The sequence below is a fragment of the Coturnix japonica genome, chromosome 2 (genome assembly GCF_054131305.1).
Source record: "Coturnix japonica strain WE chromosome 2, WE-NBRP24, whole genome shotgun sequence".
Taxonomy (NCBI): Eukaryota; Metazoa; Chordata; class Aves; order Galliformes; family Phasianidae; genus Coturnix; species Coturnix japonica.
In genome coordinates this window covers 26846393-26862500 of record NC_140664.1, presented here as the reverse complement: position 1 = coordinate 26862500, position 16108 = coordinate 26846393, and positions in this window count along the sequence as shown.

Here is a 16108-nt window from a genome sequence, read left to right as displayed (position 1 = left end):
CCCTAGTGACTGCCTGTCTACATCTCCAAACTGCTCAGTAAACATGATTCAAGAAAAAAAGTCCCCATCTGAATGCTGTGCAGTATATATAGTCTAGTTATGGATTCTAGTTTATGGAGTATAGTTCATAACATAGTTCTCATATAGCTTACATTTATAACTTTTTTTTTTTTTTTTTTTTAAATAAAAAGAAAGAGCTTACTGTTTAGTTTTCATGACCATAACAGGTTTGGTTCCTCTTATCTATAAACACTGGTTTCTTTTTTCAGGAATAGGTGGCAAACACAACTGTTAAAATCTGGAAATACAGGTTTGAATTCTTCCATAAACCTAAGAAATATAAATATGACTAATCTTAATCCCTGGTCCTATGTACAACTTCACAATACCACATTTAATAGATTTCATCAGACCTAATAAGCTTTGCTTAAAGGTATGTCACAGCCATCATACTGAAGTGTTTTGTATCATGAGTAGGAAGTGTGAAAGACTGTACAGAAGAGCTCTAGGAAGACCTGTGTCTGCTATGTTGGACTCAGCTCTGGGTAGCGAGTCTCTAGCCTTTATTTATACAGTATACTTTTTCCAAAGTTCACTGAATTTGGCTAGAGATTTTCTATTTTCCTCAATGGTCCTTGGAGCAGGTGCTGTTTTTCACTGTTTTAAAACGAAAGTAAACATTAATTGTTACTGTAGATGGATAAATTTTCTCCACAGCAAAGTCTGTTCAGGTTCAGATTTATGTATTATAATAGGTTACATTAAAGGGGTTTATTTCCAACATCAATTCATTAATTCCGTGGAGTGACAGTCTTGTAGTTTTAGGGAAAAGTAAAAGAAGTAAATCAATAAAATACAAAATAAAACAACAATTATATGTTGCTAATAGTAGAAATTGTCACTTAAGTTGTACCACTTTGTTAGCGGTAGAACTCAGAGAGAACATAATCTGAAATTTTTGACAGTAGCACTGATTCCCTGAGTTAGATGGCCCTGTTATGGATCATGATCCTGCAACATATTTGTAACACATAGCTCTTTGTTTCTGACATAGTTTTAAAAATACCTATATTGCGTGGTTCCAGATGAAAAGCTGTAGGATTGGTACTTAGCCATTTTGTAAGCTCTGCATATCTTGTGTAGCGTTAAAGATACCATGAAGTCATAGAAGCTACAAATGGGAAAGATTTGTTAAATCAACTAGTACAATCCTCCCTCATCCAGAATTATTCCGTACAGTGTATTATATAATGCTTTGTCCAGTTTAGTTTTAAATGACTTAAACAATGGTTCTCCTACAACCTCTCTAGAAAGGATTCTTTACAGTGTATTGAATCCTACTACTGAAAATTGTTCTCTACTCTTAAGCCTATATGATCATTCTTATTTAATGTAAAAGTTCTGCAAGTTTTTTACTTGCAAGTTTTTGTTTTTACAGAATATCCTCTATGAAAGCCCAGTAAGACCATGAAATATCAGTAACAAAGAAAAACACTGCCACACCTCAGCACTTCTTTCTGCCTCATTTCTGTTTGTTACCATAAAAACATGTCCACAGTGCCCACAGTCTAGAGTTTTATTGAGTATGACTGCTGGCATAAAATGTTTGCTGTACCAAAACTAACAACAAAATTTTAAATGATTTGAATAGATTTAGGATTTTATCTATAGTATTCAGATCTCCAAAGTTTTGTAACTATAGGTAGAGGCATAAATTTCATTGTCATGGTTTTGTGCCTTGTATTCGTAATAAACTGATCAGTTCTTTTTTGCTACCCCACTCACAGTAGAATAACTGGAGATAAAAATATCTGCAGACTTATCATGTTAAATGGCCTAAAAGCATCTGTATGAGTTTGAATTTTACACATTTTTTGTTTTGTTTTGTTTTGTTTTTCTTTCCTTTTTTCTTTTTTGTCACAGTCAAGCAAATTCAAAATAGAGGTTTTGTGTGACTGTAAATGTAATGATAAACATCAGGGTTTCTGGTGGCATATTTTTTTGTATTTAAATTAGTAAAGCAAGATTAAGGCAGGAATGCATTCTAAGTAAAATGGTAATTCAGAAAAAATGTAATTCTCAGGTAGTTCTCATGCACAGACACAGAATGATAACTAGCTCATGTAATAGAACATATTTAAGAGGTTAGCACTGATGTGTTAGTACAGCATATAGCTGACTTGTATTAAAGAAAAACATATTATTAAAAATAACAAAAGCTAAAAGATTATGTAGGGATATAAAAATATATCATTGAATAACAGAAAACAGAACTTTCCAAGAAAACAATTAGCATGACTAAGTTCTAGGTTACTTGTCTTAAAAATTTTACTTCTAACATGCCTATAGATTGAAAGCACTAGGAAAAAAAATTATGAAACACATTTCCTTTTAAAGTTTAAGCTTTTTAAAAGAAACTTAAATCATCTGGTTTAGAATAACTATGAGGAAATACTGAAGGACTTCTTCCATAAAAAGAAACATATTCCCAAGAAAGGTTCCAATCTTCCTGAGAAATCAGGGGTAGGAAGAGAAAGTTTTAGTGATCCAAGTGCCAGGGTTAATGGAGCTACTCCAGAAATTTCAGTAAACAGTGTGGTAACAGACAACTATAAGTAAAACACAGTAGCCTTCTTCTTGACTTCTTAATGTTGTAGCACTAAAGCCAGTGTGAAACAATATGATATAATTGAAGCAAAGAAAATATTAAATAATGGGGTTGTCCTGAAAATAAAAATGAAACAAACAACTCTACTACCTCTCCTACAAACCCACAACCCATAGTCCCACAGTATGAAACTAATAGATGACCATAGTTGTAATTCTGCACACACTTTATAGGCAAGTAAAGTCTTAGGGTAGTGTTTCAAAAACAGGCAGAGATGAAATGAATGGAATTTTACAAGAAAGCCAGTTCAACACTGTAGGAACCATTAAAGGAAAAATTAGATTGCCTGCTGGCTTGTGGTCTGATGGGGAAAGTCCCTCAATAGTGGATGATTTGTAAGCACACATTCTTATTTCAAACAGTAGGTTGCCTGCTTCCTGCTGTTTGAAGTGAGTTTAATATTCATAGACACATCTACAAGCTATTTACTTTGACCAAAGTGATAGGTCTTGTTGTTCGGTGCTCCTGCACCACGTGATGTGACTGCTTTGTGCTGTGAACATTTCTTTCACAACTCACATATATTTTCAAGACTCAAACATCAGAAGGCCAGGTTGGTGTTTTGATTGAACAGCCTTCCTGTCAAAGAAAATCAGAAAGGTGAGCAGGGTTGGGACAGAGGCCTTGTAAGGCCCTTTTTTCCAAACACTGCTAGCAGACCTTGGATATAACTTGTACTTGCAAACCCTGTGGCTTACGTAATTTTTTTTACCAAGGCAAGAAACAACCTTACTGCTTTTTAGCTTTGCTCACTTTAGAGATCCAAAGCCATCTCATTTATAAGATCAAGAATCTTAAGAAAGATAACCTGGCCCAAACCAGCATGGGTAAAAATGTTCTGACTTCTTAAATTCACCACAGAGAAGGTGTTCCTCATTTCCTGCCCAGACTCATGCAGTGCTCATTGCAGTAGAACACTGAACAGCTGCACACGCTCTATGTCTTTCTCTTCCCAAGTATATTTGTTATGCATTTTTGCGAGCCTGTTTACACCAGATAGAACACCTTAGAGTGAAAAATGCTATGTAAAATTAACATGAATTATCAAATCATTTTCTTCTTTCTTTCAGAAAATATTGTTTTAGGTTTATTTGGTTATGTTGTTGTTATTTTTTTGTTTGTTTGTTCATTTACGACTAATTGTCGTAACTGCTGTTCTATTTGTTGCACATACTTATAAATCAGTCATCCACATTGCTTCAACTAACCCTTTTAATAGTGTCTAGAAATCAAATTATGAAATTGCTTAGGGTTTTTGTAGGAGTAATTCTTTATTTCAAAAATACAGTTCTAGAACAGATCCTGTGGAACAGGTGTGGTTATATGCACTGCTACTAGTTAAAAAAAGATTTTACTGACACTAGAAAAATTATTTAAATCACAATAGAATACAAAGGAGCAGGATACAGTTCTGAGGCACTAGATCTTTAAAGTACTGTTTTGAGTTCAAAATAGCAAAACTCCTTAGCTTGCTTAGTTTGAAGACACATTGCAAAGCTGAATGGTAAGTAACTGTGTTGAAAAAAGTCTACTTGAAAATTATTTTAAAACATTAAGAAATCTTTTTAAATATAATTACATAATTAATCTTTTTAAAAACTGACAGTTTATTTCTCTGTTCACTTTTTTTTGAACCTTATGTGGCATTCTAAACATTTCATTTTCTGTTATTCCTTTCAGGGATTCCTTCAAACACTTATTTTTCCTCTCTCCCTCTCTCCCTCCCCTCTTCCCTCCCTCCCTCCCTCCCTCCCTCCCTCCCTCCCTCCCTCCCTCCCTTCCTCCCTTCCTTCCTTCCTTCCTTCCTTCCTTCCTTCCTTCCTTCCTTCCTTCCTTCCTTCCTTCCTTCCTTCCTTCCTTCCTTCCTTCCTTCCTTCCTTCCTTCCTTCCTTCCTTCCTTCCTTCCTTCCTTCCTTCCTTCCTTCCTTCCTTCCTTCCTTCCTTCCTTCCTTCCTTCCTTCCTTCCTTCCTTCCTTCCTTCCTTCCTTCCTTCCTTCCTTCCTTCCTTCCTTCCTTCCTTCCTTCCTTCCTTCCTTCCTTCCTTCCTTCCTTCCTTCCTTCCTTCCTTCCTTCCTTCCTTCCTTCCTTCCTTCCTTCCGCATTCTTGCTTTCTCTTTTCTTTCTTTCTTTACTTCCCTTCTACACACCCCCCACTTTTCATTCTTTCTGTCATTTCCTGCTTTGCACAAATACCTCCAAGTGCATTTTGCTGTTTTAGTTTTAACTAATCTCTACAAATATGCTTCCTTCTGCTGCAAGGGACCACATTCCCAAAGATACAGGTATTCCTAATGATGTTCTAGTTGGACTGACAAGAAGGGTTGGTCTTTTTCTCTCTAAATTTCAGTTTCAGGAACTGAAGAAACGACTGTGTGCATGTGAAAATCACCACTCCCTATGACCACTGGTCCCATGAAAAGGAGGGGAGAAAACAGATTAGTTGAGATTCATAGACTAGGAATCCCAAGACTGAAATTCATAGACAATTATGAACAGGGAGGTTTACTTTCTACATTACACAGCCCATAAAACATCTTTCACCCTTTCATACAATGCAGAAAAGAAATACTTGCTTATAGCTGAAGTGCACACTACTGAGCTCAGTAACACATGTTCTGTTCTTCTACTGCACCGAGTCTCCATCTCTTACTGCTCCAGGTATTTTACAAGCCAGTCACAGTAGAGTAATTTGATTCTGGTTTGTCAGACAGGGTTGAACAGCAACCTGAACATACAAATACTCACAGCATTCATTATTGATAAGACTTGCGGAAGCATTAGATAATGTGTTACCTAATGTATCTGTCGGAGGTGGCTTTATATGGACGTCATCTAGAAGGCACAATGTTTGGAGGCATCCATTCAAGAGAACTGAAAACAGCTTATGGAATTCAGGAATTTGAGCTCTATTAAAACAAAACCAAACAAAACCAAACAAAACCAAAAACAATTTCAAACTAAGAACACTGGTGACACACTTTTCAGCTTATGTATAAAAATACCAGACATTTTTAATCAAATCTCTCCCTCATCTACTACTACCAAGATCTACTGATCCTTAACTGCATCCCTGTAGGCTAGGCCTTCAAATGATACAAGTCAAATCAGCCAGGCCACAAACAAAGGCATGGGCAATAACAGTCACCAAATAGACACTATGTTCCTAAATATCATATTGCAGTTGTCATAGCTGGGAATAGTAAATGGAACAAAGTCTTACTGAAGTAAACAAACATTAAAAATCTTGCAATCTACACATGGAAGGTGAATTAAGATGATCCAGTGTTTTGGATGTAGTGGCACAGCAATGTGGTTTCTACAGTGGTTGTACTAGAGAAAAGAGCTTGCTGCATAGCATTCTGGGCAATGTAAGAACCACTATCACTGTTAAAACTGGGTAGGAAGAATCATCTATTAAACCAGACAGAACAGCACATTAGCATAGATACATTGCTTCTGGTACCCTAGCTAGCTAACTCCGTGTTTCACACTACTTCTGATACGCTAAAATCACAAAGCGGAGAGGGGTGACTGATGATACCTGTCACTATGGTGTCTTGCAAGCATCAGTAACATCCCTGCTACAGATCCCTCAGCTAAAGAACTGCTGAGTACAACAAGACCACTGCAGAGGATGAAGTAACTCAGGTTGTGGGAACAGGGAAAGGTGAGTCACATCTGGTGACTTGTCAGACAGGATCTCTATAATATGCCATGTCTATGTCTGGCACCTCATGCCACAGAAAAAAAAAAGAAAAAAAAAGTAAAAAGCCCCCAAAAGTAACTGACTGTCAGATAGCCCAGAGAAGTTCTGAGCTGTTTTCTATTCTTGATCTCTTCAGTTGCTTCAGGCCTTTTGCAAGATGTTTTAGACTGCGAGCTCAGACATTACGTATTTTTCCATGAATGGCTCCCAGTGTCACTTATAATTTTTAATGCTATTGTCCCTGGTTACTAAATAACCTTCCCTTTAAATTTAAACACTATTCCTATGTTATACCTGATTTCTTAAAGCCCCACTTGAATTCATTTAGATGCACAGAAGTCTCGGAGGAACTGAGCACTGTATTACTGGCTGAAATACGGAAGTGCTTTGCTTTCAACAAGCTGTAGCTCCATTCACATCACGGTGAACAGCAGAGCAATTCTTTGTAAGTTAGCACTCCACTTTGACTTCCATACTGAATAACAACATTATTAGAGGAAAAGAGTAAATTTTGGAGATATTTATGAAACTTGTTATGAACTAGCCCACTTCAGAATTGGGCTTCAGAAGGAAATTTTGAGAAATAGTACAGCTAGATCAAGATGATAAATCAAAAGTGACATTGCTTCTTTGCACTTAAAGCAGGGACACATTTTGTCCTTTGGTTCAGAATTACAGACTCCCACATTTGCAATGCTTATTTTAGGTTAGCATAGCTCAGCCCTGAGTCACTGGCTAACTCATTATCATTATGCAGTTATTGTGGAAGTGCTGCCTGTTTGCTCTGCACTGTACAAGAACTACTCCCACAAGAAAAACATTAATTCCCACAGAGGTATATTTGGAGGCATTTATAAACTTGGAGAAACTCCTGCATACTTGTCCTTTTATCTCTTTCCTCAAGTGACACAGAGGTAGTGATGGGAATATCTAATATGCAAAGATGTACACTGTCAGATCCTCACAGCATCACCCCCTTCCTCCATCCTGACTTTGTGAGGCCAGGGTAATTAGTTTTTCTCAAGACTGGTAATTAAAGCCAGATCTCATAGATTTAAACACTTTGGGAAAGAAGATTAATGATAGGCTTTCTGTTTTTGTGTCTCACAAGGGTGAGGAAATAGCAACAAGGAGGAGGGGGAATGTGGAGGAAAGAGGCATTCTGTGCAGCAACAGGAGAAAATGGCAAGCGTGACTCTTCTGGGGAGTGAAGAAATGAGCTTAATGGCTTTCTAAATCATCCTCTCCCCCCTTTTTGGTTGAAATTTATTTGCAGTACATTTCCCATGCCTTCATCCTGAATGTACAGGGAAGGCTTGTGACCCTTTCTCAGTGAGAAGTGCAAATAGAAAAAAGTGTAAGTGGCAGCCACCTGGTATGACCAAGCTTTGACTGATGAGCTGTGAGTGAGCCTGTGTCCCAGATACGCTCAGGGCAAGGGCCACTGACCAAGGTATTCCATCTATTTTTTGTTTTATTTTAGAATCCCAAAGAGAGACTGGAAAATCTGTCTTCCAAGACAGTAACCAATACAGAGCTTTTGTTCTTTATATATATATATACAAATATATATGTGTGTGTGTAATAGCTGTATAGGTCTTCCTAAGACAATAAATAAATAAATAAATAAAATCCTTCTGAGATTACATTACCTCACTCCCTAGATTTAGTGGTGAGCATAGGATGAAAGTAGGAAAGTTTCAGATCAAACTGTTTTAGGCAAAATATAAAGAATATGATTTAGTTATCCAGTGTTCATCATTATCAGCTGTCTTAACTCTATGGAATTATATCTAGTTCATGGTTAAGTAACTGACCTTGGTTTCTAACCCAAATTGTATTTATGTGCACGAGTGGATCATAAATGCTTGAATTCCGGATCACTGTTCCTCTTCCTCTTCAGCTGTCACCATTTGTATTTATATTTTGTAGTACTGTAACACCAAAGAGATCCCAATCTAATTAGAATCCCATTTTCCTTTGGAAGAAACAGAAAGCTGTTATCAAAGAAAGAGTATTTTGGAGAAAGAAAACAAAGGGCAGGAAAAGAAGAAATACAAGAAAAACAAACAAAATACTTCACAAGCAAAGAGGCATCAGGATTTACAGCAAAGTATTGGTCAGTTTTACATCTTCATTGGGATCACTGTTATAAATAGACTTACAGTTGAGCCAGGAGAAAGTTAAATGTCTCAAAAAATGGATAAAGAAGGAAAGCTGCGCAACACTAGTAAGTTCATGTGTCTGCTTAAAATAGCTAGCTGAATAGAGTTATGTTTCAAACTCCTTGAGGACCTGCATGTCTTTGAGAAAAAATATTTTGAGCTTTCTCTCCTATTTAAACAATTATAATAAGCAGCCAGTTTTATTTACTCATATTCCAGACTATACCTATTTTATAAAAGCTACCCATAAGCATTTTTCACCAATGAGAGAGAGTTCATTTTAAAATAATATGGAAGTTGTCCCATCAGGTTCTCTAGTTACATAGGAATTTCTCCCACCTCCACAAAAATAAATTAAAAGGAAAATTGCAGAACTGGATCCCAGCCACAGGAATCTGTTCCCCTGTGTCTTCCCTCTAACATGACTCAGTCTTGTACTGGAATTTTTACCACGTGTGGAAATGTATGTTACCACTGAGATTGTGTAAAACTCCTGATTCAATAGAGCTTTAAGTTTCTGGACTCCAAGTATTTAACTTAGGTTTATTGGCTCACTGCTTTCTAAGGAGACTTATCTGGATTAGATTCCATTGTAGGACAGGTATGTTAACTTTCCAGAAATACTTTTACTGTAGTTTCTCAGTTCTGTTTTTGTTGTTGTTGTCTTTGTTTTGTTTTGTTTTGTTTGTTTGTTTTTCCCTCTGAAGATCACAGAAATAGTAAAATAAAATTAGCAAATCAGAAAGAGCTTGTCTTCTTTGAATTCTTCCAACAGTTTATAATTGCATGTGTGATTGTGTGATTCATCTTGTCACTTATTTGGCTTATATTTTCCATAGTGGCATAGTGGGCAGAAAGCTTTATGCAAGAACTTTCATGCCTCAGGTCTTAGAATGACAGAACATAAAGCCAGTCACAAAAAATATCTACACACACATTCAGGTGCACATAGACATGCATAGGGAGGAAAAATAATCCTGCTCTTCTCTTCTGATGAAAATAAAACAAATACAAATGCCTGTTATACATACTCAGAGTTGTAAGGGATAGCAGAATAGAAAGCTGGTGCATTCTGAGGCATTTAAAATAAGTAATATGCAAATCAAACCTTGGCTGTCTTTGAAGCAAGCTTTGGATGCCAAGACCTTCAGAAAAGCAGATCCCTGTGAACAGAACTGTGTGAAAAGCATTATTGAAAACACTCAAATGCTTCACGGATAGTGAAGTGAAGACAGGCTCAGATTTTCTTTGCTTGACCATGCTGAGTTCCAACAGTTTTCCATGTTCTTGACTGTTGTTACAGACTGTGCAGTTTCCAGAAGGAAATGATTAGAGATATAAGCTGGAATTATTAAGAAATATCCAAAGCTCAGAATTACAATACATGGATTGATAGAGTCTATTTAGCATTTTAAAGGCTGCAGAACAGTAAAAAGTTGCAGTCACCCCAGGGAATGGGAGAAGGACTGAATGCTTTCTGACAGAACTTGTAATGTTTGTGAAGTACAACTGGAACAGGAAGAGCCATATACTCAAAGAACAACGTGGGAAAAGTTCAAAAGCTCATTTGAATCTCTGTGTCACATGAGAAAGATCTGAGATACTAAAAATTGAGTGTAGTGACTGGTGAGAAAAATAACATAAGTACAAATTTTAGTGGTAGAGAGTTGAGCCAAGAATGAACTGCTTCTGCACTGTAGACTTGAGCACATGTGTTTGCTCATAGACAGCTAAATAACTACCACAAATATGATAGCTATCTTGAATAAACACAGAAAGGCAAGTAAATACTGGTTTACAACAATTTTTGTTCAAGAATTATGATAAGGTTGTCCAGATTTCTCCTTTTAGTTTCTCAGTTTTCCTCCCAAATGTTCAATATTGCTCCAAAATTCAGTGCATTTTGTCTCCCATTATTACTATTAGTAATGGAAAGGAAGACAAGTGTTATATCCAGTCTTTGTCAGTCCAGCTACAAAGCAAGCAGAAATGTTCCTACTTTTCTTGCAGTTAGAATTCATATTCTGTTAATGACCAGAAATAAGAGAAAGCTTAGTGAAATAAGGAGAAAGAATAGATGTTTAGGAGGACCAATACTGATACAACTCATAAGACATTTGTCATGCTAAAACTAAGTTCAAAACTAACACAGTAGCATTTAGCTCTGAAATTTTGCAAGTGTGTGGATGTGAGCACTGTACAAGATAGGATATACCTTCTTCAAGTTAAAAAATATAACAAATAGAGGCAAGTTATATCCTAAAAGTCTAAGCTTTCTTTTTTTTTTTTTTGCTTTTTGAATGTTAGCAGGGTAAAGTGGAAGTTTATGATCACCTTTGCAAGCTTGTTTCTTCAGTGTGTTTTCACAGCAAAACAAGGCTCAGCCTGATTGATCATTTCTAAAGAGATTCCACTGGTTATGATTGATCATTTCTAAAGAGATTCCACTGGTTAAACATGCACTATGAGCAGAGTATTTTGTATTTGAGAACTAGAAGAAATGAGTATATCCTGTTATCAGGGCAACAATGCAAATCATTTCCCATCTTCAGATGTATGGGGATTCCTCTCCCTCAAAAATAAATGAATAAACTCTTTCGCTTCTCTTTTCTTGAGAAATATCAAGGAAAATATCAAGAGATATCAAGAGTCAAAAAGGCTGCATAAATGCAGTCCTACATAAAAACAAAACAAAACAAACAACAGAAAAAAAACCCACTTTATATGTGACCTACATTAGTTTCCTGAAAAATAAAAGGAAGAAAAAATTACCTGTTGTTTGCAATTACACTTTGTCTTTAAAATAGCAATAGCAAGGAAGAAATTTACAGTACTTTAAACACTGTGGACTGGATTTGCTAAGCTGTAGTGCCTAGGCTACCAATAAAACAAATTAGCATCAGAGTAAGAACAGGACAAGATAGTGCTATGACAGAAATAATATAAGGAATAATAAGAACCCAGGTGTACATAATTAAGACTGTAATTCAAGCAAAGGGTTCTGGTGACATCATTTATCAATGTCACTACAAACTCTCAATGGAATTACAGCTTTGTATGTGGAATTCAGATATACGCAATTTGTTAGAATACATGAAGAATGTTTCTATTAAAAATAGACAGACAATATGTTAACCTCAAGTAGTGGTGGTGGCAGGATGAGATACAACGAGAAGAGGTTTTTCCTATTCTAACAAAAGAAGAAAGATCACACATTTAGAATAATTCCAAGATATTTGTAAATTTTCTTAAAATACAGGCTAGAGATTTTTTCCCCTTAAATACTCTAAAAGCAGCAGAAAAAAATAAATAAGTTCTGGTCTCACGTCATTCAATACAACAATAAAAATGAGTATTTACTGCAGAGATGAACAAATAAGCACTCAAAAAATGTCCATCTCACATAGAACAAAATTATGTTTAAAAAAAACTTGAGAAAAATATTTCCATTAACAAACATGGTATAAAATATTTAAAATTAAACACACAGTAAGGATAGCATTAAATTATTTATTGGAAATTAACTCATTTTTAGGAAGAATAAAGAGTGAGTGCTAATGTTTTTAAACACGTGTGCTGGAAAGAGATTATAATCACTACTCTGTGATTGTTTTATTTTATTTTTCATTCTTATAACTAGAATACTTTTTATGAATCAGGCCACAGTCTCTGTGAATTTTAAGGGCCTGAGCTGAATTTAGGAGACTAATTCATGTAAAGCCAACTTATTAAAATAATTAGTCTTCTAAATATAATTTCAGTACCAATTCTTAATCCACTTGTGAAAGTCTTGGTCTCATTCAGAGGTCCTTAGTCCTCATGCAATAAATGCAAATGGTGTCTACATGAGGAAACAATATTCAGTATGTTCTAATGCTGGCCAGAAATGGTGTAAGCCTTGACTACTGACTAGAGTGAAAAGTCCTCATCAGTGAAATGGAAAAAAGCCCTCCATGATGTGATAAACATAACTCAAAATCTCACCCAAATAAAGTGCCCAGATAAAGTGTAAAAATCCACACATTCATTGTGCTGGGTGAGTTTTGGGTTTTTTGGTTACTTTGGGGAGTACTCTAACTGAATCTTCTAGGTAGCAGCTTATGAAGTATCCAGCAAAACATGTAATGCTCTTGTATATGACCTCTGAAATGCTGTATTTATTGATTTTATGTAGACATTGATTACATAAGTAATGTACACAAGTAATGCTTGAAATTTGGAATTTGTAGATAGAAATACTATCTCAAAAGAAAGTACATTTCATTAAATGCTGACTGAAGTTACATAAATATGTGGGATTCTCTGCTTGTGGGCTTTTTTTTGTTGTTTTGTTTTGTACTGTTTTGTTTTACTTTGTGTTGTTGAAGCCCTTAATAATTTGTGTGAAACTTGAAGTGCAGTGTTCACAAAGATTTGACAGCTTGTGGAATTTCTGCTCTTCTAGTCCAAGTTCACAAGTCTTGAAAGTACAGCTTTGTATGTTTGAGTGAACAGTAGCAGTTTTGACCTTGGATAACTTTATTTGGATAGGAAGTTTGCCCAAGCTAGTTTGGTGTAGGAGTCCACATCAAGGATCAAGGATGCATAGGATCAGTATGAACTTTTAGTAGCAGAGTATTTTGAAAAAATAATATGACTTAAATCAGGTAGTAAAAGAATGAAAATGTAAAGAGAATGGATCTTGACTTCATGCCATTATTTACTAATATTAAAGTAGATAAAATACAGAGAAAACTGTCTTACAAACTAAATTTTTGTATCTCTGTAAAACATAGCTGAGTTTATAAAAATTTGCCTGTGAACAAGACCACTCCTGATTGAACTTAGCTGATGCTATTATCACAATTTTTATAACTTCTATATGGTTAAAATTTCATATTAACATATCCCTTTTCTTTTGAAACAGAAAGCCTTAATTACCTCATAAACAAATATTTGTGGAAACGCACATATATAGCTGTCCTCTAAATTGTTGTATGCATAAATCTCACTCTTGAAGCATTAAAACTCCTCAAAAAGCAAATCAGATCCTTTAGTAGGGGCACGTCATCAGCAATGGATATATTGTTTAAATAGAGAGGTAAAGCCCCGGTGGCGCAAGTGGTAGGAATGCTGCCTTGCAACACCAGGGCCTGGGGTTTGAATCGCCCCTGTGGTGCAAATGGCAGAACTGCCGCTCTGCAGCACAGAGGCTTGAATCCCGGGGGTTGGATTCGATGATCTCTAAGGTCCCTTCCAACCCGCACGAGACTATTACTATTACTAAAGGACAGAACAATCTCTAGCCTCAGATTCCTTCTAAAGAAAATCTTTACCACTGCCTCTCTAATTTCATCTCCTCCTTAACAACTTCCCAAGCTGAAAAATGCTTTCTTAGCAGGACTTAGACTTGACATTTTTCTCCACTGGCATACAGCAGATTCCTAGAAAGTTGCACTGACTCATGTGCAGTTTGTGTCCAGCAAAGACTGTGACCTGGAGGAAGCTCCATGAACACTGGGGATGTTTATCAGGTTCTGGAGATAGCTGTCACTGTTTAATCTTTCCAGCTCATCAGCTGTGCATTTCAGTTCATTTCACTATTAAAATGTCTGTCAAAACTTTGCAGATGACATTAAACCTGTCTTAAGTAATACTGTACAAGCCTTAAGTAAAAGTGAATACCTGTTTAGTATGGTGATTTAACTAATTTTTTCAAGGTTTACTGCTTTAGATTCTTGTCAAGGTAAATCTACAACACATCTTCCCTTCTTAGGCCTTTCCAGCCTTCATCAGTGGTCACTGGAAGAGGAGCAGGCTGAATGTGTTCCTGAAAAACAGCAAGTAATTATCTCAGATTAACTATCTTCTTCAGTTCTTCCTCTCCTCCTCTTCCTTTAGCTTCTTTTCTGAGAATGAGGAAACAGCATGAACAAAATAGCAAAACAAAACAAGTCTTTGTAATGAATTACTGTCTCAGCCATGAAATTTATATTCTTTGTTCCCTTTTTCCTTGCTCCTTTTTGTCTTCTGTCTTCTATCCTTCTTCCATTCACAAGATGGCTATTCTTACACCCAAACATTTTATATTCCTGCTCTCTGAACTGTTTTCTGTCTTCCACCCCTGGAAGGTGGCTTTGTCTTTCCAAAGTCTTTCAGAACAGGTGCTTCATTCTGTGGATGCCTCAGGTGATGGAGAAGGATTACAATCCTCTTGCTCCAGATCTTTCCATTCTGTTTTTGAAGCTGACTAGGGTCTAGTGATCTTTTTAATAACATCTGTTTGATACTCTGCTTCCAAATGTGAGCTCTGTGCTCAACAGCAAAGTAATAAAGATGTAGTGCTTAATAATGAAAAACAGGATTTTTTATTTTACAAAACAAGCCTCTCAGCTTCAGTGGTGTTCTTCACGAAGAACACCTTGTGCATATGCATTATGAGAGAGTGTTTAATTGAATGATTGCATAATATGTTGTTCCACAGAATAAAATATGAAATATTCATTAGGCCAGAGAGAGAGTTAGGATGCCTGGTGGTTAAATCACTCATCAGGGAAATCCAGCTCCTACTTCTTGCTCCAAGTGAATATGTAAGTAGTTTATACAAAAAGGCTTTAAAAGCAACTAAGAATTTTACCCCAAAACATATTTTATCTTTATGGCTAGCATAGTATCCCAACAAACAGGAGTATACTTTGAGTGGGGCATAGTTAAATATAGATCATCCACATCCCTTCATATAGTGTAAGTAGTCAAATGCTTTAACCACTAGGCAGCTGGGTTTAATGGAAACAAAACCTCTCTACAGATTTTATTTTTCAGAAAATGATTGACTTGGCATAGGTGCCTTATTCAGGAAAGGGTTTCCAGATGTGACTCCAGAATAGAAGGAAGCACTTTAGGGTAGTCTAAATTCATGCTACATTACATTCCTGTGATGGACATTGTATAGGCAACAGGTATATATCCTTATCTGAAGTGGGGGACTCTCCACACTCAGTTAGTGTCTTTAAGTCAGCCACTAAGAATCCAGCCCACTTGTGTCTCACACTGAAAAACTGAGGATGAAAGCAGGATACCACAAATGTTACAATAATCTGTATTTCAACAGCTACATCCTGTTGCAATTTTTACCTTTGCCTGTCTCTAAAATGGAAAGATCTATGGGAAGATGTTTTGGTAGAGTGCTATCTTCAAACCAATTAAAATGATCTCATAATAAAAGCCCTTGTTGAAATCATGAGAAAACTATATTAAAAAAAATAAAAACAAAAATAGTGGAAGAGAAGATTTAGAGAAATAAAATTAGGAGGATTTTTTTAGTAAATTTAATTAAAAAATAATTTCCACCACAGACAGCCATTGGTTATAAAAAGTTATTGCATGCCATTCTGGTAAATAACAATGAAAAAATAACTTTGGGTTATGTACAGGGTATCACAGAGAGGCATTCTGCTGGCATATTTATTTTCAAATTTATTCAGGGGAAAAGAAAGAAAGAAAGAAAGAAAGAAAGAAAGAAAGAAAGAAAGAAAGAAAGAAAGAAAGAAAGAAAGAAAGAAAGAAAGAAAGAAAGAAAGAAAGAAAGAA